The sequence below is a fragment of the Tursiops truncatus genome, chromosome 20 (assembly GCF_011762595.2).
Source record: "Tursiops truncatus isolate mTurTru1 chromosome 20, mTurTru1.mat.Y, whole genome shotgun sequence".
Classification (NCBI taxonomy): domain Eukaryota; kingdom Metazoa; phylum Chordata; class Mammalia; order Artiodactyla; family Delphinidae; genus Tursiops; species Tursiops truncatus.
In genome coordinates this window covers 44,579,393-44,606,631 of record NC_047053.1, presented here as the reverse complement: position 1 = coordinate 44,606,631, position 27,239 = coordinate 44,579,393, and the positions used below count along the sequence as shown (strand labels likewise).

The 27,239-nt window shown below is 38.2% G+C and overlaps 1 protein-coding gene and 1 long non-coding RNA gene across 3 annotated transcripts in view; one reads left to right on the top strand and one right to left on the bottom strand.

Annotated features, from left to right (window-relative positions):
- The window catches only part of SMURF2 (SMAD specific E3 ubiquitin protein ligase 2), a 119,331-nt gene that overhangs the window by 7,731 nt on the left and 84,361 nt on the right, over nt 1-27,239 (top strand). The window lies entirely within an intron of this gene.
- Nucleotides 5,124-18,207, bottom strand: LOC141277337 (uncharacterized). Its single transcript, XR_012328553.1, has 3 exons — nt 18,155-18,207; nt 7,255-7,322; nt 5,124-5,301 (listed from the first exon to the last, which is right to left on the bottom strand). It is a non-coding gene; the product is annotated as an uncharacterized lncRNA (long non-coding RNA).

Genomic DNA, 27,239 nt, shown 5'->3' with positions numbered 1-27,239 from the left:
ACAGACATTAGTTTCCAGTTTTTTGCCATTATGTATAAAGCTGCTATGAACATTTGGGTACACCTCTCTTTGTGAACATGTTTTTATTTCTTTTGGGTAAATGTTTAGGATTGTTGGATCATATGGTAAGTATGTGTTTAACTTAAAAAAAAAAAAACTGCTAAACTGTTTTTCAGAGTTGTACCATTTTGTATTTCTACCAGTGTTGTCTGAGAGTTCCAGTTGCTCCCAATCCTAGCCAACAACTTCAGCACTTGCTGTTGTCAGTCTTTGATTTTAGCCATTCTAATTGGTGTGTAGAGATTACTTCAGTGTAGCTTTAATTTTAATTCCCTTTGACCTACGGTGTTAAGCATCTTTTAATGGACTTATTTATCATCTGTGTTATCTTTGGTGAATATCTGTTCAAATCTTTTGCTCATAGTTTTAAAATCGGGTTGTTTTCTTATTATTGAGTTTTGAGAATTCTTTTTGTATTCTGGATACAAGTCCTTTATCAGATATGTGTTTTGCAAATATTTTCTCCTAATCTGTGGCAATTTTTCCCCCCTCAATAGTGTCTCAAAGAGCAGAAGTTTTGAATTTTGATTAAGCCCTGTTTATCAGTTTTTTTCTTTATGGTTCATGCTTTTTATTTCCTATATAAGAAATCTTTTCCTAATCCACAGTTCTAAAAATTCTCTATGTTTTCTTCTGCAGTATTTATAATATTAGCACTTACATTTTGGTGTAGGACCCTCCTAAATTTAACTTTTTAAAAATTTGCTGTGAGAAGTAAGGGTCAGGTTCTTTTTTTTTTTTCATATGGATATCCAATTTTCCTAGCACCATTTGTTAAAATGCTTTTGTTTCCTCCGTTGAGTTGTCTTGGCACCTTGGCTAAAAATCAGTTGACAACATACATGTTCTATTTTTGGACTCTATTCTGTTCCTTTCATCTATAATTCTTTTCTTTGTAAGTTTATTATTTATAATTCACACTTTCCTATTACCGTAGTTTTAACTTAAGTCTTCTGATTTCAAACATTGATTGAACTTTTCATAAACATTTTGATAGTTTAATAAGCGTAATTGAGTCTTTAATTTAGGACCCCATAATACTTTAGGATCTTGTAATGCTTTAGAGCAGTGGTCCCCAACCTTCTTGCCACCAGGGACTGGTTTCGTGGAAGACAGTTTTTCCATGGACGGGCAGGGGATGGTTCAGGCGGTAATGTGAGTGATGGGGAGTGGCAGATGAAGCTTTGCTCGCTAGCCTGCCGCTCACCTCCTGCTGTGCCGCCCGGTTCCTAACAGGCAACAGACAGTTAGCAGTCCGTGGCCTGGGGGTTGGGGACCCCTGCTTTAGAGCCTGTTTCATTTATTTAGTCAACAAATATTTATCAATTTCTTGACATGTGTCAGACATGGATTTTTAAAAAAATTCTATAGTACCATGAATGGAGATATAAGAAATCAGAATAAACCTAGGTTGGGCTCAATATTTTTCTTTTCAACATTTCTATTATGAATCTTTGAAAAGTTTATTACTATTTTTGTCTCTTACTGATGAAAGTGGATTACAATAAGCATGACTTAACAAAGTTTGCTGTTTACCAGCTATCAGCCCTCTCAACTCATTTTTGGAAAAAGGTGGGATAAAAAAAAATAAACATATCTAAAATGTGGCAATAGAAAAGAAAGGATATAATTGTTTTGTCAAATGTGGGTTGGATTATGGTTTTTTAATTTTATTTATTTTATTTTTTATTTTTTAATTTAAATTTTTTAACAATTAATCACTTAACTTGGTTGTGCCGGGTCTTAGTTGTGGCAGGTGGGCTCCTTAGTTGTGGCTTGCTGTCTCCTTAGTTGCAGCATGTGGGCTCCTTAGTTGTGGCATGCATGAACTCTTAGTTGCGGCATGCATGTGGGATCTAATTCCCTGACCAGGTATCAGACCCAGGCCCCCTGCATTGGAATGGCAGAGGCTTACCCACTGGGCCACCAGCGAAGTCCCGATGGTTTTCTTAAACTTATATTTTATATTATGAGCATATTTTCCTATAAGACAAAAGAAAGGAAGAAACTTAATTTTTGAGGTATAGTTGATTTACAATGTTGTATTAATTTCTGCTGTACAGCAGAGTGATTCAGTTATACATATATATGCATTCTTTTTTAAAATATTCTTTTCCCTTATGGTTTGTCATAGGATGCAGAATATAGTTCTCTGTGCTGTACAGTAGGACCTTGTTGTTTATTCATTCCGTATATAATAGTTTACATCTGCTAACGCCAACTTCCCACTCCACCCCTCCCTCAGCCCCCTCCCCCTTGGTAACCACAAGTCTGTTCTCTATGTCCCTGAGTCTGTTTCTGTTTGGTAGATACGTTCATTTGTGTCGCATTTTTAAAAAAATTAATTAATTTATTTTTGGCTGTGTTGGGTTTTCGTTGCTGTGCGTGGGCTTTCTCTAGTTGCAGCGAGTGAGGCTACTCTTCGTTGCAGTGCATGGGCTTCTCATTGTGGTGGCTTCTCTTGTTGTGAAGCACGGGCTCTAGGCGCGTGGGCTTCAGTAGTTCTGGCACTCGGGCTCAGCAGTTGTGGCTCTCGGGCTCTAGAGCGCAGGGTCAGTAGTTGTGGCACGCGGGCTTAGTTGCTCTGCGGCACGTGGGATCTTCCTGGACCAGGGCTCAAACCCGTGTCCCCTGCCGTGGCAGGCGGATTCTTAACCACTGGGCCACCAGGGAAGTCCTGTGTCACATTTTATATTCTATATATAAGTGATATTATATGGTATTTGTCTTTCTCTTTCTGACTTACTGATAATCTCTAGGTCCATCCATGTTGCTGCAAATGGCATTATTTCATTATTTTTTAATGGCTGAGTAGCATTCCATGGTATATATGTACCACATCTTTGTCCATTCATCTGTTGATAGACATTTAGGTTGTCTCCATGTCTTGGCTATTGTGAATAGTGCTGCTGTGAACCCTGGGGTGCATGTATCTTTTTTGGATTAGAGTTTTGTCTGGGTATATGCCCAGGAGTGGAATTGCTGGATCATATGGCAACTCTATTTTTAGTTTTTTGAGGAACCTCCATACTGTTTTCCATAGTGGCTGCACCAATTTACATTTCCACTAACAGCGTAGGAGGGTTCTCTTTTCCTCCACATCCTTTCCAGCATTTGTTATTTGTAGAGTTTTTAACGATGACCATTCTGACTGATGTGAGGTGGTACCTCATTGTAGTTTTGATATGCATTTCTCTAATAATCAGCGATGTTGAGCATCTTTTCATGTGCCTGTTGGCCATCTGTATGTGGAAAAAGCTTAATTTTATTAAAATCTAAGATGACTTTTTTATTTGACCACAGTGCATTCCTGGGAACTGTCACAAAGCAGACATCTGTAATGTAGACCTATTTACTGTTATTGTTGGAGGCAGTTGGGATGTTGTAGAAAGAGTATAGAACTTGGAGGCAGAAAATTTGGGTTCATATCCTAGTTATGCCACTGATAAGCTTTGTGCCTTTAAGCAAGTCACTTATTTTCTTGGTGCCTATGCTTTTAGTTATAAATGCATATTTAAAATGAGTGTTGTTGGGGCTTCCCTGGTGGCACAGTGGTTGGGAGTCCGCCTGCCGATGCAGGGGACACGGGTTCGTGCCCCGCTCCGGGAAGATCCCACATGCCGCGGATCGGCTAGGCCCGTGAGCCATGGCCGCTGAGCCTGCGCATCCGGAGCCTGTGCTCCGCAACGGGAGAGGCCACAACAGTGAGAGGCCCGCGTACCGCAAAAAAAAAAAAAAAAAAAAAAAAAGAGTGTTATTTATTTTAGGATCCTGCTAGATAAGAAATAATGTATGTGAAAAATACTGTTCAAGCTGTAAAGTATTCTGTTAATGTATTTTGACATTTTTGATCAAAGATTATGTTTTATTTTTTAATTAATTTTTATTGGAGTATAGTTGATTTACAATGTTGTGTTAGTTTCTGCTGTACAGCAAAGTGAATCAGTTATACATACATCTGTTCTTTTTTAGATTCTTTTCCCATATATAGGTCATTACAGAGTATTGAATAGAGTTCCCTGAGCTATACAGTAGGTTCTTATAAGTTATCTGTTTTACATATAGTAGTGTACAAAGATTGTGTTTTTTTAACATCTTTATTGGAGTATAAATGCTTTACAATGGTGTGTTAGTTTCTGCTGTATAACAAAGTGAATCAGCTATACATATACATATACCCCCATATCCCCTCCCTTTTGCTTCTCCCTCCCACCCTCCCTATCCCACCCCTCTAGGTGGTCACAAAGCACGGAGCTGATCTCCCTGTGCTATGAGGCTGCTTCCCACTAGCTATCTTACATGTAGTAGTGTATATATGTCAATATTACTCTCTCACTTTGTCCCAGCTTACCCTTCCCCCTCCCCGTGTCCTCAAGTCCATTCTCTACATCTGCGTCTTTATTCCTGTCCTGGCCCTAGGTTCATCAGAACCATTTTTTTTTTTTAGATTCTGTATATATGTGTTAGCATACGGTATTTATTTTTCTCTTTCTGACTTCACTCTATGACAGACTCTACGTCCATCCACCTCACTACAAATAACTCAATTTCGTTAAAGATTGTGTTTTAAATAAAGTAGTCATAACCGATTATATGCTGTTTTATAGGAGCAAGTGCAACATTAATAATGGTTAATATAGGTATTGATTTAAATGAAATCATGTCTTATAAAATAGGCATAAATGTTTTGTACACCTTGGGGTACCAGTGTGTTGTAAGGAATTCATATAGTTAAATTAGCTATTGTTATAATTTAAAAAAATATTTAATTTATTTGGCTGTGCCAGGTCTTAGTTGCAGCACGTGGGATCTTTAGCTGTGGCATGTGGGCTCTTTAGTTGTGGCACATAAACTCTTAGTTGTGGTGTGCACGTGAGATCTAGTTCCCTGACCAGGGATTGAACCTGGGTCCCCTGCATTGGGAACGTGGAGTCTTTTTCACTAGACCACCAGGGAAGTCCCTAAATTAGCTGTTGTTATAATTTTTATCTTTAAATGATATAGCAAACATTTAGACAGTTAATTGTATTCTCCCTCAACCCCTCCATCCAGTTTTGGTAAGAAGTGGAAGAGCTTTGGAGAGTAATTTGAATGGCTCAGGATTTTGGAGATGGGAGAACTGTTTGGATCCAAGTCTTCAATGACTTTCTGCTGGTACTTTCAAAAATAGCCTGTAGTTTCATCTATTGCCAGTAGATGGAGATATTTCTGCACAGGTAGATGTCAACAGTGAGTAAAGACCTGTAAAACAGAAACCCAGAGTGTAAATAAGAGTTCTTGAAATAGAGTTGGAGAATTAGAAACTATCAAAGGTGATGCTGGCTTCTAATGCATATCCATACTTTAGGATAAACTTTCTCATATAAACTCTATGTTACATGTACAGGAGCAATACAAAAATTATTTTTGTTATATTAGAATTGCAAACATTGGTAGTTTATTCAACTTTTTTTTTTTGTTTGATCTTATGTCATCAGGCTTTAAATATAACTTTCTCTAGTGAAGTAGAAAACTTATTGCTTGGTCACATTATTCAGAATCATATAAATTTAGTACTATAAATAAGGTTGAAAGAGCTTTCTTTTTTTTAAATTTATCATCTTAATCTTTTTTTAAAATTATTTATTTATTTATTTTTGGCTGTGTTGGGTCTTCATTGCTGTGCGCAGGCTTTCTCTAGTTGAGAGAGAACGGGGCTACTCTTTCCTTGCAGTGTGCAGGCTTCTCATTGAGGCGACTTCTCTTGTTGCGGAGCACGGGCTCTAGGCGCGCGGGCTTCAGTAGTTGTGGCACACAGGCTCAGTAGTTGTGGCTCGCAGGCTCTAGAGTGCAGGCTCAGTAGTTGTGGCACACCGGCTTAGTTGCTCCGTGGCATGTGGGATCTTCCCAGACCAGGGCTCGAACCTGTGTCCCCTGCATTGGCAGGCGGATTCTTAACCACTGCGCCACCAGGGAAGCCCTGAAAGAGCTTTCTTAAAAAAATTGAATTTTGTAAAGGAAGAAGAATGAAGAAAAAATATTTTTAAAGATTCTTCTATCTTTTTAAAGTAAAATAGTATTTGACACATTCAAAATACCATGTCTAACACAGTACTTGGTACATAGTATATCTTCAGTAAACTTTTGTGAATTAAAGAATGATTCATGAAATTGAAAAAAGCTTACATGGTTTAAGAGGACCTCATTTGAAACAGATAATAGAATCTCTCTTTGTGACATTATTACTGAATTAACTGATGTTTGTACCTTAGTAATTTTGACAATGTTAAGTTATAGAGGACCAAAGTATTCATTCAAGTTCGTATTTGACTTGATGGCTAGAACTCCTTTACCATACTCTGCAAAATTTACTTCTCAACAAAGTGAAGATCAGTCTGATAGTCACTGCAAAAAGATCTACTTTTGCATGTCACCTAAGAAATTCACATATATAACTAGTCTGTCAGTGTTAGGAAGAAAATTAATATTTTTTCAGAGCTCTGTAGTTTTAACTTGTTCTCATTTGTTATCTAATTTAATTACTGTTGAGATCCTGACTTTACAAGTATTCTAAACCAGTGAAGGCGGAATATAATCTTTTATCTGATGAAATTTTTTTCTTGAATCTTTTTTTTTTTTTTTTTTTTTGGGGTAACTGGGCCTCTCACTGTTGTGGCCTCTCCCGTTGCGGAGCACAGGCTCCGGGCGCACAGGCTCAGCGGCCATGGCTCGCGGGCCTAGCCGCTCCGCGGCATGTGGGATCCTCCCGGACCGGGGCACGAACCCGTGTCCCCTGCATCGGCAGGCAGACTCCCAACCACTGCGCCACCATGGAAGCCCTTTCTTGAATCTTTTGAAGAGAATAGCAACTGATTTTTTTGAGGGAACAATTGGTACAATTATTCAAATTCCATAGAAATTAGGCTAGTTGTACCAGAAATCTTGTGTAATAAAACATGAATCCTTGTACATTTTAGTTTTCTATTTCCTAGTTGTTTTGAGTTTTTCTTATTTTAGATAGGTAGGAAAGCTTAGATAGTAAACCAGTCTTTTTCTTACTTTAAAATAGGGTTGGTGATGATATTTCAAGTTTCTTCTGATTTCCAGTTTGGTTATCTCAAGTCTTTTTTCTCTAACTAGAAAGAGGACTTGGAATGGTGGTGAGATATTTACATATTCATTCAGTGATCATTTGTTGAGAGTCTTAACATGCACCTTACGCTGAGGTGTAGGTTCTGCGATTTCAAGAAGAGATTTGGATCCCGATCTTGCTTTCAGGGAACCTACAGTGTAAACAAGTAGAGACAAGACTTGATGGATGAAATAATTGAACAGTCAGTGCTAGAGTTAGTGATACATACAATGAGGGTGAAATAAAAGAATGAAAGCCCATGGATATTTTTAAGGGAGCTCAATTTCCAGATTCTAAAGTTGATCAGTTTTTCATATTTTCTTCCTTTCACTTTACAAAAGAAAGGCACATCTCTAGGCCATCCCAAATAGTACATTGTCCTGGGGTAAGAGGCCTTCCAGGGCACCTAAGAGACAAATTAGAATATTGATAAGGTTATTGAGAAGGCAGTGACTCCAATGACTTAACATCTTTTCACAAGTCACGTGGTTTCAGCCCTTCAATTTCAACAAAATTAGGGACCCGATCAAGTTGTTAGTTGATCATTAAAAATAATTTTCATAAAAATAAGTTTTCTTAGCACTTACATTTATAAAAATGAGAAATAGGAATAAAATATTTTCAATAAACATTCATTGATAGACACATGAACGAATTGAAAATAAGATAACCTCATCCATGTCATGAAGAGATACATTTCCAATTCTTCTTTTCCTCGTCCCATTCCCCCTTTTTGAATAATTGGTTTGTTCTAATCCGTATGCAGGAAGGGTCTACACGTTGTATTTTGTTGGTATGTCTGAAGTCTTTTTTAAAGTATAGGCCCATTGCCCCCCCCGCCCACCTTTGTTCTTTGAATTTTCTTTGAATTTACTTATTATAGAAACCAGATCTGTTAAATACCTTCATCTAAAAACTCTGTGATTTGGTTCTAGTATTGTTTCCCATCATGCCTGTGTCCCATCATATGCCTATGTTACACCACTCTGAATTCCTCACTCTTTCCTATTCTTTTCACATTTTCTTATATCTCCCAAGTTTTTGATGGTGCTCTTTACTTAGACTTTGTTACAGTACTTTCTTCCTTACCTAGTCACCCTGCCCAATCTCCTCGGCTATTAAGACAGCTGAAGCATTTTCTCCTCTGAGAAATCTTCCCAGACTTCCCCAGGCTGAGTTAGGTGCCCCCGTCTTAACAGTTAGGGTCCTGATAGAAACAGATAACATTCTCACAAAAGGTGAAAGAGAATGTTGTTAGGGGACTACTTAGAATAAATGGGCAGGGTTAAGGGAATCCAGTTAGGTATGGTGTAGCACCTAGGGACTAGCAGTGATAGGAAGTTGCATCATCTTTGGGCAAGAAAGGGAAAGGGAGCGAGTAGTCATGGGAACGCAGAGAGACCCTTGCTGTTGCTTCTCATTTACTGAACCCAATTTCAGGCTGGAGGGTAAGGGAGCCCAGTTCCTGTAGTCTATTACGTCAGCCTCCTAGGACACTAAGTGCTGGTTAAAGGATGGAGAATGATCTGAAGGAGCAAATAGAAATATCCAAAACACCCTCATTTATATTCCTACAATACGTTAGCATACTTCGTTGTATCATGAATTATACTGACTTAAAATTCATTGGTTGTATTGATGTTTTCCCCATAGCACTGTGAACTCCTCTGTAGCTATGAACTAGCTCTTACTCATATTTGCCTACCCACAGTGCTCATTAGATATTTAATTAAATGAATAAAAGTTTAAAAAAGAGATGAATGAGATACATAATTTAAAAGGTCTGTTCTACTTAGTGGTAATGTGTGGTGATTCTTAGTTCAAAAGAGTAAATCTAATACTTTTTGCTTTGTTTGGCAGTTTTGATGCTTCTGCAATAATTGACTCACTCTTTTCGGTTGAAGAAAGGCCAGGGATTAATTTAGGCCATAATAGATAACTTCTGTATTTAGAAGGATTATAATGCAAGACTGATTTGGCTGAGCTCAGTGGCATGGTAAATATATTTATGCACTTCCTTTTGCTATGGGTGAATCATGATGCAGGGAAAGAATCTGTAGAGGCTATAAGGCCATAAAATTAAATTGATTTCAGGAAGTGTGTGCCTTACTTAACTATTATTAGACTTTCTCTGGATTATTACATAGCTTTTTCAAATCTCTTAAGTAAATGAAAGCTGGTCTTGGGACTTCCCTGGTGGTCCAGTGGCTAGAACTCCACACTCCCAATGCAGGGGGCCTGGGTTCGATCCCTGGTCAGGGAACTGGACCCCACATGTCGCAACTAAGAGTTCGCATGCCGCAACTAAGAGTTCGCATGCCGCAACTTCATTGTGCATGCCACAATGAAGATCCTGCGTGCTGCAAAGACTCAGTGCAGCCAAATAAATAAATAAATAAGTAAATATTAAAAAATAAAAAAATAAATAAATGAAAGCTGGTCTCTATATGGAAAAAGGCACCCTTATTGCTAGCCAAATTCTTCCCCTCCCCCCAATAAGTTGAACTAATGATCATATATTTGCTATAAAGGCTTGTTAGAATTGCTGCATAAAAAATTACTCCAAAACTTAAAGGTCTAAAACACAAACAATAATTTTATTATCTCTCGTGATTTCTGTGGATTAGGAGTTTGGAAAGGGCTCTGCCGGCTTTTAAAAAAATTTTTTTTTAATTAATTAATTTTATTTTTGGCTGCATCGGGTCTTAGTTGCGGCACACGGGATCATCCTTGCGGCACGTGGGTTCTTCATTGTGGTGCACAGGCTTCTCTCTAGTGTGGCGCCCGGGCTCCAGAGTGCGTGGGCTTTGTAGTTGTGGCACGTGGGCTCAGTAGTTGCGATGTGTGGGCTTAGTTGCCCCACGGCATGTGGGATCTTAGTTCCCGGACCAGGGATCAAACCTGCGCCCCCTGCATTGGAAGGTGGATTCTTAACGAGTGGACCACCAGGAAAGTCCCTGCTGGCTGGTTTTGGCTCAGGGTCTGTCATGTGTTTTATTCAGATGATGGCTGGAATTGGAATAGCTCGGGGCTGGCTGGGGATTTATCTCTCTTCAGGTCATCTGCGAGCCTCTCCATGTGATTTCACTGCACAAGCTAGTTTATGACAGCTCCAGGGCAGTTACACTGCTAACATGACTGGCTCAGGGTACCAGCAGGAATTGTCAGGAAACAAGGCGAAAGCTGAATCTCCTTTTCTGACTCAGCCTAGGAAGTCCTTGTTGCATTTTATTGGTTACAAGCAGGTTACTTACAAGTTCTTCTAGATTCAAGGGGAAAGAACATAGATTGCATCTCTTGATGAAAAAAGTGGCAAAGAATTTGCAGCCATTTAAAAAACTGTCATAGGTGACAGTGGTGGCAGCTACCACTGCTACTTCTTTTGTTCTTTTGGTTGGACTCCATGCTCTTTGGTATCCTAATCTAATACATACTATTTTCCAGCTTTTGTAATTGAGTTATTTTATGTTCTGCCTTTGAAGTTTCTAGGCATTTTATTACAGAGAACTTAACAAAAGAAATTTTCAACAGTTTCTAGAAGAGTTATGATAATTTGTTATTAAAATCCATAAGTTATTTTGGTAAATGATAAGAAAGATACTCAATAGAAACAGAAGCAGACTGGTAAAAAGAAATAAGGCAGATAAATACTATTTGAATAAAATAATTTCTGCAAGTATGTGAATTAAATTCTTTAATTCTCTGGAATGAGTTTTATATTGAAAAAATATTATAATTCAGAGCTAATAATCAGAGTTTTAGTGCTCCCCCATCAGGTCTGCATTGTTTTTCTTTAACCCTTTTATAATCTATTCCCCATGGAGCAGTTTCATAAATTAAAAAAGAAAATGTAAATTGGATAATTTTACTGCTTGCTTCAAACCCTCCAGTGGCTTTCCATTATACGTTGAATGAAATAGACATTATTTGAACAAGATCCTGTACAATCTGGCCCTGTCTTTCCTTGGCTCATTTTGCTTTAGTAACATTAGTTGTGTTTTGATGTCTTGAAAAGGCCAATCTTTTTCCCACCTGAAGGCACCCCCACCCCGCTTTTGTTGCCGGGGTCTTCTTTCTCTACTTATTATTTTTTCTGTGTCAGTTTATGATTTCAAAGAGTTCCTAAATACTCTGTCTAAAGTGGCTTCTACCGTCATTATTCTCCATCATAGTATATTGTTAACTTCAGAGGACTTATTATAATTTATTTTTATTTATTTATTTATTTATTTGCGGTACGTGGGCCTGTCTCTGTTGTGGCCTCTCCCGTTGCGGAGCACAGGCTCGGGATGCGCAGGCTCAGCGGCCATGGCTCACGGGCCCAGCCGCTCCGCGGCATGTGGGATCTTCCCGGACCAGGGCACGAACCCGTGTCCCCTGCATCGGCAGGCGGACTCTCAACCACTGCGCCACCAGGGAAGCCCTATAATTTATTTTTATATTCACTTCTTTACCTGTTTGTCTTTTTAAAAACTTTAAATTTTAGATTTACAGAGAAATTGTGCAGGGCAGAGACTGTGTGTTTCATTTACCTAGAGTAATACTAAACACTTAGGAGATACTCTGTAAATATTTCTTAGAAGAACAACTACTAGAAAGATGTCTTAAGAGTTTATAGTCTAACCTCTTCCGCACTTTATGTGAATAACATGCTCACGGAGGTCATGTGTGTCTTCTTTTAAGTCCATGGCTAGTTGGCAAGTCCCAAGTCTCCAGGGTAGTACTAGAAACCACATCTTGTGATAATCCAATTTGTTGTATTTATAGGTGAGTTTACTGTGAAACTAATGAAGCTTAACTTTCAGGATCCTATCTGAGAGCCTGGGAGGGACCCTGGCAATGAGTTCATGGTCACTTTAAGAGGGGGGGAATAAGGAGGGTGAGAGGGAGATGCAAGAGGGAGGGGATATGGGGATATACATATGAATATAGCTGATTCACTTTGTTATACAGCGGAAACTAACATAACACTGTAAAGCAGTTATACTTGAATAAAGATGTTAAAAAATTGTTTTATTAGTATATATTTATATACAGAAAGAGTGCCAAGCTTATAAGTGTGCAGCTTAAGACTTTTCACAAACTTAACACGCCTATATAACCAGTGTCCAGATCAAGAAACAATATTTCCTGTACGTTGTCACATAGTTATGAAGGATTTGCAAATGTACTATATCTTAACCACAATCAGTTAAGATTGCTGTCTCTTTTTACACTGATTTCCCTTCTGTCATACTTCTCCTCGTGTTGGTGGCACTGGAATAGCTGTAGGCATTTTGGGCATCTGGCTATGGGGAAACTGACTTGGGGATACATTTAGTTGGGTATTAGCAGGATATGTTGATGTGGTTCACAGTCTCTTCGTGTATAGTCAAGGTATTGCTAGCCGTCTGAGTACAAGGATAGTGTGTATGAATACTACACATTGTGTTAACTCATTTGGCGTTGTGACATAAACATGCAGTTCTAGAGATGGTATAGTGATATGAATATGTCCCATGGCATCTGGCACCTGAAGTATGTAGTTAGTGGAGCAAAAACCAAGGTTTGATGCCAAAAGGCCAGTTTGTGAAAAATTTTTCCGAATCTTAAAGCTTCATATGAAAGAGACTTGTTAGTAGTTTTCCCAAGTTTGGCCACAATCTTAAAAGTTTACATAACATTACCAATAATGGCTCTGTGCTAAAAGAAACTTTTCTAAGTTTTACAACAACAACAAAAATATGTTCAACTATGCTAGAGAAAAGACTGAATTATTTTTCTGTTATCTCTATAGAAAATGATATTATAAAACTCATGGGAAAGTATGATACTAGCATAAGGGTTGACATATGGGTCAATGGAGTAGAATCGAGAGTCCAGAAATAAACTCATACATCTGTGGTCAATTGATTTTTCCACAAGGGTGCCAAGGCCACTCAATGGGGAAAGGTTAGTCTTTTTAGCAAATGATGTTGGAACAATTGGATATCCACATGCTAAAGAATGAAGTTGTACCGCCACCTCACACCATATACAAAAATTAACTCAAAATGGATTAAAGACCTAAATATAACAGCTAAAACCATAAAAACTTTAGATGGAAACACAAGACCTTGGAGTGGCAGTGATTTCTTAAATATGACACCAAAGCACAGGCAACCAAAGAAAAAACCAAATTGGACTTCATCACAATTAAAAACCTGTACCCCAAAGGACACTATCAAGAAAGTGAAAAGAGGGAATTCCCTGGCGGTCCAGTGGTTAAGACTCTGTGCTCCCGATGCAGGGGGCGTGGGTTTGATCCCTGGTTGGGGAACTTAGATCCCACATGCTGTGTGGTGCAGCCAAAAAAAAAAAAAAAAAAGGTAAAAAGATAACTCATAGAATGGGAGAAAATATTTGTAAATCATAATATCTGATAAGGGTCTAGTATCCAGAATATATAAAGAACTCTTACAACTTAATGACAAAAGGACAACCCAATTAAAAAATGGGCAAAGACTATGGAAAACAGTATGGAAGTTCCTCAGAAAACTTAAAATACAATTACCAAATGATCCAACAATCCCAGTGCTGGGCATATACCCGGACAAAACTATAATTCACAAAGATACATGCACCCATGTGTTCATAGCACTGTTCACAATAGCCAAAACATGGGAGCAGCCTGAATGTCCATCAACAGATGAATGAATAATGAAGATGTGGGGAACTTCCCTTGTGGTCCAGTGGCTAAGACTCCACGCTTCCAATGCAGGGGGCCCAGGTTCGATCCCTGATCAGGGAGCTAGATCCCACATGCTGCAACTAAGAGTTCCCATGTTGCAACTAAAGATCCTGCACATGCAGCAACTAAAACCCGACACAGCCAAATAAATTAAAAAATAAAATATTAAAAATAATAAAGATGTATATATATACAATGGAATACTACTCAGCCATGAAAAAGAGCAACATAATGTCATTTGCAGCAACATGGATGGATCTAGAGATTACCATACTAAGTGAATTAAGTCAGAAAGAAAGAAATACCATATGACATTACTTCTGTGGAATTTAAAATGTGGCACAAATTAACCTATCTACTAAACAGAAACAGACTCACAGACATAGAGATCAGACTTGTGGTTGCTAAGGGGGAGGCAGGGAGGGAGAGTGATGGACTGGGAGTTTGGGGTTGGTAGATGTAAACTATTACATTTAGAATGGATGAATGGCAAGGTCCTACTGTGTAGCACAGGGAACTGTATCCAGTCTCCTGGGATAAGCCATAATGGAAAAGAATATTTAAAAAGAATGTATATATGTGTAAAACTGAGTCACTTTGCTGTATGGCAGAGATTGGCGCAACAATGTAAATCAACTGTACTTAAATTAAGAAAAACACAAAAAAACCCAAAAAACGGGCAAAGGATTTGAGTAGACTTTTCTCCAAAGAAGATAGACCATTGGCCAATAAGCTTAATGAAGAGCTGCTCAATATCATAAGTCATTAGGGAAATGCACATCACAATGAGATACCATTTCATACCCACTAGGAGGGCTATAATAAAAAATGGGAAAATGACAAGTGTTGGCAAGGATTTTCATACATTTTTGGTGGGAATGTAAAATGGTTCAGCTACTGTGGCAAAAGTTTGGCAGTTCCTCAAAAAGTTAAACATGGGAATTACCATATGACTCAGCAATTCTGTTCCTAGCTATATAACGAAGAGAATTGAAAACATATGTTCACACAAAAACTTGTACACAAATGTTCATAGTAGCATTATTCATAATAGCCAAAATAGTTGGGTGGAAACAACCCAAATGTTCATTAACTGATGAATAGGTAAATAAAATGTGGTATATCTATACAATGGAATATTATTCAGCTATAAAAGGGAATGAAATACTAATATTGATACATGCTACAACATGGATGAACCTCAGAAACATTACACTGAGTGAAAGAAGCCAGACACAAAGGGTCACATATTGTATGATTCTAGTTGGAAAATCTATAAAGACATAAAGTAGATTGATGGTTGCCAGGGGACACGGGAAGGGAAGAGTTGAGAGTGACTTCCCAGGTATGGAGTTTCTTTCTGGATGATGGAAATGTTCTGGAATTAGATAGTGGTGATGGTTGTACAGCATTGGGAATATACTAAAAACCATTGAATTGCACAGTTTAAAATGGTGAGTTTTATGTTATGTGACTTCTATCTCAATAAAACAAATTGCAAAAAACCCCTGTCACAGGGGAAGAGGTACTCAAAGAGTACGCAGCCAAGAAACTAGGAAAAATGGCTTTATAGGGGGTGTGTCAATTAACGAAAGTATTATTTTCTGGTTTTTATAATATTTATGATATTTGTCAGCTTGTTAAAATTTATGATTTCTCATTCTAAATTGAATATTTGCTTTCATACCTAATTTTGTATTATTCTAAAGTGGGGCCCCCAAACTATAAACTCCAGGCTCTACAAAACCTGGATGCACCCTAAGATGTATATTAGCATCAGATAAAAATGATTCAAGAGCTGTGCCTTCTTTTTAAGCATGAGGGATTGAACAAATGTTTATTTCTGTTCTCTCCCAAACCCCATTCAATGATAGTAAAGGGATAAAAACAGCATACACCTACAAGAGCAAAAAGAACAGAGGAGGAGACAGCAAATAAATGATGTCAGAAAGTTTCAGGAAGATGGAAGGTAGTTGGAGCATATAATTTAGCTGAGAAAGTAGAATATAAAGTATTTGCAGAGGGCGTACCAAATCCTTGCTGTATTCCAGCTAGTTCATATCACAGATCTCTAGAAAAGACTCAGGAATTGGAGGCACCAAGTATCTCTGGGGGTACAGATGAGATGTGAGGCTGAAAACGAGAAATGTTTTAAAGTCTGTGGAAGGTTCTATTTGTATATATATATTATCCCAGGAAGCCTGATGAGTGTTCTTCCTCAACCCTCACAGAAAGTTAAAGACATTTTGGGAAGAAAGTTAACCAGATTGGCTCCAGGGGCAGGGATACCTGGCACTGTGGAAGGTAGGGGAGAAATGCTCACCTGAAAATGAGGGGACTGGCAACATTTTAAATAGTGAAACTCCCAGCCCGCCTCTGCTGTTCAGCTGCATGAACACTAGCACCCAATTAAATCTTTTCTCCTTTATGAAAAAGTCTTCTCTGGAAAATATTGGACAGCTCAAAGAAAGCACTAATAAATACTTATATTTAGAGTGTCCTAATGAAACAGCTAGGTCACCCTGCTAGACACCCTACAGTGAAAGTTATCAGTTGCTAGGTGGGAGAGAGAAGGCCTCACCACTCCTTAAACTTTCACTTGCACATGAAGAATTAGAAATGGCACTGACCTCTCAACAGCAATATCAGAACTGAGAAGACAGTTGAGCAATGCCTTTGGAATTCTGAGGGAACATGACTTCCAGTCTAGAATCTAACCATTTGCTCATCAAGTATGAAGGCAGAATAAAGGCATTTTGGGGCATGCCAGATCTGAAAAAATTATTTCTACTTATTCCTTTTTAGGAAGCTACTGAAGGATATATCCATCACAATTAGGGAACATACTATAAAAAAGTAATACATGGGTGATTGTATCCTTATACACAAAGGGAAAGGCAGAGTCAAAGGGAAGTCAGTAAACCTAGAGCCTGGGGAAAAATACTCTCAAAGTCTGTGCAACGTCTTGTGTATTTTTTCTTGGGAGAGGGTCTGTGTTGAGATTCTTGTTTATAAACAAACAAAAGCCAAACTTGTAAAACAAACAAACAAACAAAAAACATTGCCAATCATGAACATTATCAATTTTTTAGTGTTTGACAGTCTTGTAGGTAAGAGAAGAAATGACATGTTTAAAGAATTTTGAGGGACTTCCCTGGTGGCACAGTGGTTAAGAATCTGCCTGCCAATGCAGGGGAGATGGGTTCGAGCCCTGGTCTGGGAAGATCCCACATGCCGTGGAGCAACTAAGCCCGTGCGACACAACTACTGAGCCTGTGCTCTAGCACCCGTGCGCCTGGAGCCCCTGCTCCGCAACGAGAAGCCGTGGCCATGAGAAGCCTGCGCACCACAACAAAGAGTAGCCCCTACTCGCTACAACTAGAGAAAGCCTGCGCGCAGCAACGAAGACCCAACTCAGCCAAAAATAAATAAATAAAATATAAATAAATTTTAAAAAAATAAAGAATTTTGAGCTTGATAGTCTTTTTTTAAAAAAAAACTTTATTGGAGTATAATTGCTTTACAATGTTGTGTTAGTTTCTGCTGTATAACAAAGTGCATCAGCTGTACGTATACATATATCTCCATATCCCCTCCCTCTTGCGTTTCCCTCCCAACCTCCCTATCCCACCCCTCTAGGTTGTCACAAGCACGGAGCTGATCTCCCTGTGCTATGCAGCTGCTTCCCACTAGCTAGCTATTTTACATTTAGTAGTATATATATGTCAATGCCACTCTCTCACTTCATCCCAGCTTACCCTTCCCCCTCCCCGTGTCCTCAAGTCCATTCTCCACGTCTGTGTCTTTATTCCTGTCCTGCCCCTTGGTTCATCAGAACCTTTTTTTTTTTTAGATTCCATATATATGTGTTAGCATACGGTATTTGTTTTTCTCTTTCTGACTTCACTCTGTATGACAGACTAGGTCCAATCACCTCACTGCGCTTGGTAGTCTTTTATTAGTCCTATTGATAACTTTTATTGTCAGAATTTTTTCTTTTTCTTTGCTTTGTCAAGTACTTTATGGCTTTATTGCTAAAATACTTGCTGTTAGAAAACACTCAAGTTTTAGAGCTGGCTGAGAACCAAGCTCTAAAATTACCTTAACCTGGGATATGTAGACCTTTAAGGAGTTTGTGCATTGGCTCCAGGTGGGTACTGTGAATCCCCTGGGTTGTATATGTGGACAATACTCCCCCCCCACCCGCCCCCACCCAGCCTAGGGTCCAATTTCATATCGCAGAAAAAGAAGCTCAGAGAGGTTAAGTGACTTACTCAACAGTGGTCTTCTGATTCCTATTTTGGTGTGCATTCTCCTGTTAAATCATGCGGTCTTCAAAGTCCTGAATTAGTTTCATTTTTGTTACATGATCAACTTTTAAATTTCTTGAACACTGTGTGTAATGATTAAGATGAATCTAGGAACTGATATGAATTTCTCTTGAGTGATAAACTATGTTAAAACACCGAGTTTTATTTATTTATTTTTTATTTTGGCCGTGCCGCGTGGCTTGCAGGATTGCAGTTCCCCAACACAGATTGAACCTGGGCCATGGCAGTGAAAGCACTGAATCCTAACCATTAGACCACCAGGGAACTCCCCAAAACACAAAGTTTTAAGATGTGACTAACCTCAGGGGGACAGGCAACATAGGGATAGGGGATTAAGAGGTACAAACTATTATGTATAAAATAGGCTTCAAGGATATATTGAAGGGGAGTATAGCCCTTTTTTTTTTTTTTTTTTTTGCGGTACGCGGGCCTCGCACTGTTGTGGCCTCTCCCGTTGCGAGCACAGGCTGTGGACGTGCAGGCTCAGCGGCCATGGCTCACGGGCCATGGCCCAGCTGCTCCGCGGCATGTGGGATCCTCCTGGACCGGGGCACAAACCCGTGTCCCCTGCATCGGCAGGCGGACTCTCAACCACTGCGCCAACAGGGAAGCCCTAGCCCATGTTTTATAATAGCTATAAATGGAGTTTAACCTTTAAAAATTGTGAATCACTGTATTGTACACCTGTAACATATTATACAACAACTGTACATCAATAAAAAATGTGACTAACCTAAAATAATGAGACATTTCAAATAGTCATCATTATGAAGAATAAAATTTTTGTACTTTTCTGTTTGTGAAGGAAAAAACTGAAAAAAATAAAAATTCTAGAAACATTCTTAAAGTGTGCATCTCACACACATGTTTTTTAGTTTTGGTTGGGGGGGAATTGTTGAAGAATGAATATTTAGGGAGACAAGTTGGGTTGCTTTATCTACTGTGTTGAAATTTTTTCTAGAATGTAAATCTCCTTTTCTGCCCTAGTTAGTAATATCTTAATGGCTGTTTCGGGGTCTTGTACTCTTGTAGTTTGGAAATCAGTTTGAATGCATTTTAGCATTGAAACCTTAAGTAATGTAGGAAATTGGATAGAACACACATTCCTAAGCTTTTAGTTAATTTTGGAAATAAAGCTTAAGGACTAGTGTACCTTTCTGTGACTTGTCTCTTGAGCAATTGCTGAGCTTAATGCTATATCTTGTCTCTTACTAGGCTGAAACCTCCTTGGGGGCAGGGCAGGGACTTATTTTGTATAATTTGTATCAAGCATATAAGGAGAAATCAAAGGTTATTTATTAAATAATCAGTCCTCAGTTTAAGTCCATTAGGGTGTATTGTAAAGATTGAAATTATTGTCAGTTTGTAACATTGTTTAAGCAAAACTGATTACAAGATAATACATTTTAGAAATGTAGAAAATTACTAAGTTTTAAAAAATTACTAATTATTTAGAAAAGTAAGTCATTACTCAGAGATTACCTTACATTTTGGAATTACACTGAAACATTTTCTTTTGTTAATAGTATACGGCCCAGAAATATGTTTTAATAGGGATATCACTTTCTTTTTCTAAGTGTAAAAATAAATTTATATTGATATGCAGTCAAGGACTTTCTTTGCCTTTTTTCTCTATTAAAACTTTTAGTTTTAAACTTCGCTACACAGTGATGGGAGAAAGATCAGAGTTGCCTTGGGGTAGTTATTTGGCTTGAACCATGAAGAACAAGACTTAGGACTTGGGAGTTTTCTGGTCGTCTAGTGGTTAGGACTCGGCGCTTTCACTGCCAGGCCTGGGTTCAATCCTTGGTCAGGCAACTGAGATCCCTCAAGCTGTGTAGTCGCAGCCAAAATTAAAAAAAAAAAAGTTAGGACTTGTTCTGATATTGTGATTGATTTTGAGGTGAATTGAAACAGGTTGTTACCCAGTTTTTATATCTTTTTTTTTTTTTTTTTTTTGGCGATATGCGGGCCTCTCACTGTTGTGGCCTCTCCCGTCGCGGAGCACAGGCTCCGGACGCGCAGGCCCAGCGGCCATGGCTCACGGGACCAGCCGCTCCGCGGCATGTGGGATCCTCCCGGACCCGGGCACGAACCCGCGTTCCCCTCATCGGCAGGCGGACTCCCAACCACTGCGCCACCAGGGAAGCCCCAGTTTTTATATCTTTTATGCATCATTTTAAAAAGTTAAAAACATTGAATAAGCTAAATGTGTATGTGTGGCAAATTGTACAGAAGATTGTACAGTGAAATGATTAATTTCTATCTGCTCCCTAAACAGTTTCTCTTTTTAAATTGAACTGTAGTTGATTTACAGTGTTGTGTTAGTTTCAGGGTACAGCAAAGTGATTGTTATACATTCTTTATATATTATTCTTTGTCAGATTCTTTTCCAATACAGGTTATTACAAGATATTGAGTATATATAGTTCCCTGTGTTCTACAGTAGGTTCTTGTTGGTTATCTATTTTATATGTAGTAGTGTGTATCTGATAATCCCAAACTCCTAATTTATCCCTCTCTCCCCTTCCCCTTTGTTAACCATAAGTTTGTTTTCTATGTCTGTGAGTCTGTTTCTGTTTTGTTTTTGGCCGTGTCATGGGGCTTGTGGGAATCTTAGTTCCCTGACCAGGGATCAAACCCAAGCCTGGCAATGAAAGCGCTGAGTCCTAACCACTGGACCGCCAGGGAATTGCCTGTTTCTGTTTTGTAAATAAGTTCATTTGTATCATTTTTTAAGATTCCATGTGTAAGTGATATCATATGATATTTGTCTTTCTCTGACTTCATTTAGTATGATCGTCTCTAGGTCGATCCATGTTGCTGCAAATGGCATTATTTCATTCTTTTTTATGGCTGAGAAGTATCCCACTGTATATATATACCACATCTTTATCCATTCATCTATCAGTGGACATTTAGGTGCTTCTGTGTCTTGGCTATTGTAAATAGTGCTGCTATGAACATTAGGGTACATGTATCTTTTCTAATTAGTTTTCTTCTTTTCCGGATATATGCCCAGGAGTGGGATTGCTGGGTCATATGGTAGCTCTATTTTTAGTTTTTTAAGAAACCTCCATACTGGTCTCCAAACAGTTTCTTAATGTGGCTCCCCCAGATATAATTAGTTGCCAGTTTCACCTACTTTGTAAATTGCCAGCTGCTGAAGTAGAGGAGTCTTACAGTTTTGCCCCATTCTCTTTGGGAACCTCTTCTGTCCCACTCTCAGTCCAAGTAATTCCAGTGGTCTAAACTGATCTCCAGGTGGAGAGAAGCATGAGCAAAAGCAAAAGATATAGGGACTTCCCTGGGGGTCCAGTGGTTAAGACTCCACGCTTCCACTGCAGGGGGCGCGGGTTCAATCCCTGGTCCAGGAACTAAGATCCCACATGCTGCGCGGTTCGGCCAAAAAAAAAAAGGAGAAAAAGCCAAAGATATAAAATGTCAGGTGTACAGTAGGGTAGGGAGGGGAAGAAAGGAAAACCTGAGGTCAGATTGTACAGTGACTTAAATGATAGACTAAGTCTGGATTTTATCCAATAGGTAGTCAGGAGTTAATAAACATTTCCAAACAAGGGAGGAATTTTAGATTTATAATTAATTCCCTATTCCTTCCAACCCTAATTCTCAAACCTACTTTTTCTTCTTTGAAATCTCTTAACCTATCCTTCCTTTCCCGTTCTTACTCATTCCACTACCATAATCCAGTCCTTATTACATCAGACTGAGATGGTTGCCATAGTTGACAAACAAATGGTTTCTCTACTTTGAGTCCTTTGTCCTGCAGCCCATTCTGGACATCACTATCAGATTAATGTTACTTAGAGCTTCACTTTGATCAGGTCTTTCTCCTGCTCATAAACTTTTAATGTCTCCTTATTTTTGACAGAGTAGGATCCAGACTTCTTAGCCTGTCATTCAAGCCATTCCAATAATTAACCCAGTCTACCTTTTAAGCCTTATTCTTTCCCTTGATTCTAGAGAACTTGGAATGTTTCGTTTTATTCTCTCATATATCTTGCCCCTTTCATTTTAAAATTTTGTCTTTATTTCTTCCTCCTGGGTTATCCTTTCTCTAGTCACTGGTTAAAAACCGTACCATCCTTAGAGTTCAGTTAAAGTTATACCTCCCTTGTACAGCTTCTTCAAATTATTTAGAAGCTAGTTTTAGTTCTTTCCTCTGAAATCTCAGAACTCCTTGTACTTAAGGCACTTAATGCTTTCTGCTATGCTTGTTTGTCTTAACTGCCTTGCTAGATGATGTAACTTAGTTATGGTGTTTATTTTCTACACACAGTACCTTCATATACTTGTGTGCTTAACAAATATTTGTTCTGTTAATTGCACTTTCCTATTTTGGACTGTCTTTTGTGCTGGCTATAAATGTTTTGGTAGTTCATTTTAGCACTAATGGTTTAGCACTAATTTGATAGTAGTTGTTTTATGTTTCTTAGTCATGGCTTCTCAACTAGACTATAAGATTCTTAAGGGCAGGAAATATGTCTAATCTGTACTTCCAGAATTCTTCCATACTGTATACATAATGTTTTTCATTTTTCAAAATAGTGCTGAGATGCTCCTGTCTGGCATGAAATACTGGATAACTGATTATTGGACTTAGAGCTTTTTTAGTAACTGAAAAGAACTTAAAACATGTTTCTCAGAACCCTAAAAACACATACATTTGTATGAAAAAGAAATAAACACAAATATGGAATTTCTATAGCTTTAGATTTAGGTTCTATTGTAAGGAAACAGAGGTTCAAGTAGCCCCTCCCTTTTTGGGGTGCAAACACAATATGATACCCTTTTCTATAATTTAAATTTTCCTCTGTTCAAATAATCAAAAGCTTATCTACTTGAAATAGTTTTATAGAAATTATTCTGAGATGAGTGCCTTTTTCTGTGTTTGAAATCTGAATTTGATGAGATAATTGGTTTTATGACAACTCTGTGTGTGTATTTACAATTTGTCATAATGTGTCCTTTACAGTTGCCACCTAGTGTAGTTGATTTTTTTTTTTTGAGGGGAAGTGTGTATTATTTTGAGAATTATGTTTATATACTAATGGCAATTGTGTTTAATAATAGTGTGTATTCTTGTGTCTTAGTAATTTTTTCCTTAAAATCACAGAAAAATCAGTACCTTCCATTTTTCAGTATTATGCTAATCATCTTGGAGTATTTGAACATTAAATACATAAATAAAATAAATGAAAACATAAACACATAAGGACCTGTGGCAAAAATATGCTTGTGTGCCTGTCCGGTTTTATAACAGATGTTAATATGGAATCAAATTGCAAGTATTGTCTGCTTTTGAAGTGGAATTTGGAGACTCAAATTCTCCAAATTTGAGAATTCAGAGACTTTCAAACAAGGCAGAAAACAAAAGGAGAAACAATTTGTTACTTATAATAATTTAGATTAAAAATAAGTAACTCTTGGCTCTTTTATTGTTTTTAAAAACTGCAGATATAGTCTCTACTTTATAATGCAGATTTTTGAAGTGTAAATTATTTAAAAATCCAGAAAGTACAATAGTATATGTTAAACATTTTAATTTTCATTGTTTTTCAGTTACACAAGTATTATAAGTCTACATGCTCACTGTAAAAATTTCAAACAGTATAGAAGTATATAGAGTAAGAAGTGTAGGTTCCTCCTCGTACCTTGTCTTATTCTCTTCCCAGAAGTAACTACTGTTCATAGTTTAGTGTATGTATAAGTTTTCTAGATTTGCCCTATGCATTTGGCTTATACACACTCACATAGTATTTTTTTCCTTAATAAAACATGGATATAGAATCATACTGTACCAAGTGTTCTATCACTTTCTTTTTTCACTTAATTTATCTTGAAGTTATTCTTTTTTAACCATAGAATAGATAATATAAAATAGTAGGCAAAAATACTGGCAGTAATTAAAAGTAGAGGGTACTTGTCTTCTATTGCTGAATACTTAGGTTGTTTCTTTTTAGCTGTTATAGTTACCCAGTGAACATTCTTGTGTGTGCATCTTTTTTTTTTTGCGAGCATTGCGCAGCTTGTGGGATCTCAATTCCCCCACCAGGGATCGAACCCGGGCCCTCGGCAGTGAAAGCCTGGAGTCCTAACCACTGGACCGTCAGGGAATTCCCTTGTGTGTGCATCTTTTGGTTCATATTTTAGTATGTCAACAGAATATATTCCTAGGATTGCTGAGTTAGGATAATTGTATTTTAAAAAAATATCTATTTGGCTGCGCCAGGTCTTAGTTGCGGCACTCAGGATCTTCGTTGTGGCGCTCAGGATCTTCATTGCGGCATGCCGGTTCTTTAGTTGCAGCATGTGGGATCTTTAGTTGCAGTATGCGGGATCTTTTTTTAGTTATGGCATGCAAGCTCTTAGTTGAGGCATGTGGGATATAGTTCCCTGACCAGGGATCGAACCTGGGTCCCTTGCATTGGAAGCTTGGAGTCTTAGCCACTGGACCACCAGGGAAGTCCCAGGATAATTGTATTTTTTTTTTTTTTTTTTTTGTGGTACGCGGGCCTCTCACTGTTGTGGCCTCTCCCATTGCAGAGCACAGGCTCCGGACACACAGGCTCAGCGGCTATGGCTCACGGGCCCAGCCGCTCCGTGGCATGTGGGATCTTCCCGGACCGGGGCACGAACCTGTGTCCCCTGCATTGGCAGGCAGACTCTCAACCACTGCGCCACCAGGGAAGCCCGATAATTGTATTTTGATTGCTGTCAGATACTGCAAAATTGCTTTACAAAAAGGAGGAATTAATTTACATTCATAGCCATGCACAGTAAAAAAAAAAAAAAAAAGTCTGTTTCTTTATAATCCTGAAAATACTGAGTTTTAACAGATCTTTAAAATTTTTGCCAGTTCAGTGGGTTAAAAATGTTACCATAATGTTTGTTTCAAGTTTAATCTCTTTGGTTCTTAGTGTGGTAATCATATTTTCATATTCTTATTTGCCATTTCTACTTCTGTGAATTCCATGTTTATACTGTTTTAACCATTTTTCTATTTTGTCTGACAGTTTTCTAAGTGATTTGTAGAAGCTCTTTATATGTTCTGGATATTAGTCCTCTGTTAAATTCTATATTTATTTTTTTCTGTCATTTCTCTTTTAACTTTGTTTTATGGTAACTTTTGCCATTACAGAAGTTTTAAAATGGTTACTTTTTGTGATGAGATTCAAATTTAATATTGCATAAAGATCAGATCTGGCATTATATGGAACTGACATTATTATACTAGGTTTTAACTTTTTAAGAAAAGTTTGATAAACCTTAACTGATCATAGTTTCATTTCATTTTCTTGCTGTTACTATAACATGGACATTTATTGATTGATTGCCACGCTGCGCGGCTTGTGGGATATTAGTTCCCCGACCAGGGATTGAACGCGGGCCCCCTGCAGTGGAAGCAAGGAGTCCTAACCACTGGACCCTGGCATGGACTTTTAAAAATCATCCTTCTAGGGCTTCCCTGGTGGCGCAGTGGTTGAGAGTCCGCCTGCCGATGCAGGGGACACGGGTTCGTGCCCCGGTCCGGGAAGATCCCACATGCCACGGAGTGGCTGGGCCCGTGAGCCATGGCCGCCGAGCCTGCGCATCTGGAGCCTGTGCTCCGCAACAGGAGAGGCCACAATGGTGAGAGGCCCGTGTACCGCAAAAAAAAAAAAAAAAATTATCCTTTTAGGTATAAAGTTGCATACAGGCTTCTTTTGTTCCTAATTTTAAATAATAAGGACAGTAATTTAAATAGTTGGATTATGTCAGATGATATTGAAATGATTCAAGTCTTAGAGGGCAGTAATTTCTATCTGTATAGCTTTTTTTTTAAAGTTTTTTTCCACAGAGTTGATTTCATTGAGAATTTATGCTTTTTTCTGAGAAAAGAAAGCCTAGAAGACGTGTTTGTTTTTTGTGAAAAAAAAACAGGAAAAAGAAAGTGAAATCTCGTATCACTTTGGTCTGAAAGCTCTTTCTCTTTTATTTTTTAAATTTATTTTTTATTGAAGTATAGTTAATTTACATTGTTTCTGGTGTACATCTTTTCTGTTTTAATATGCATATCATTATGTACTTGAACAAGAGATTCTACACATACACAAATAGAACTTGTGACTCTTCAACAATTTTGAGCATATTTTCTGTGAAGGTACTCTGGGGGAGATTCTGTCCTTAAATGATTAGCAACTAATTCTAGTCATGTTTAACCCCTCTCAAAATATGAAATAATTGAAACTAAAAAAATAACAAAATTCATCTTGACCAAGTAGATTTTTCCCAAGATTGTAAGGGTGATTTAACTATAGAAAACATGTTAAGTGATCACCACATTAACAGAATAGAGAAAGCATATGTTCATCTTAATTGATGTAGGAACAAATTTTAGTACCCATTTATGTTAAAAATTGATTGTTAGCACATTTAGAAGAAACTTACTTAACTTGGTAATGGATTATCTACTAAACTCTTTTTTTCTTTTTTTCTTTTTTTTTTTTTTGCGGTACGCGGGCCTCTCACTGCTGTGGCCTCTCCCGTTGCAGAGCACAGGCTCCAGACGTGCAGGCTTAGCGGCCATGGCTCACGGGACCAGCCGCTCCGCGGCATGTGGGATCCTCCCGGACTGGGGCACGAACCCGCGTCCCCTGCATCAGCAGGCGGACTCTCAACCACTGCACCACCAGGGAAGCCCATTATCTACTAAACTCTTAAAGGAAAAATCACATTGAATGATTAATGATAGAATTATTTGCTTTAAGATAAGGAATCAGAGCAGAAAGTCCAATATTACCGTTTTTTATTCATCATTGAACTGGCAGTCACAGGCAGTACTTTATAAGACAAGAACAAATATAAGAATTAGGAAGGAAGACATAAAATCACATATGACATAAAAATCTAGTGTTAAGGATACTACCCTGGGATTAATGATCACCACATTTGAGGGTAGACCTAAAGGAGCCGATAAGAGTTAATCTAATCTCTAGATTAGCGCTAATCTAATTTTTAATGTAAAAGT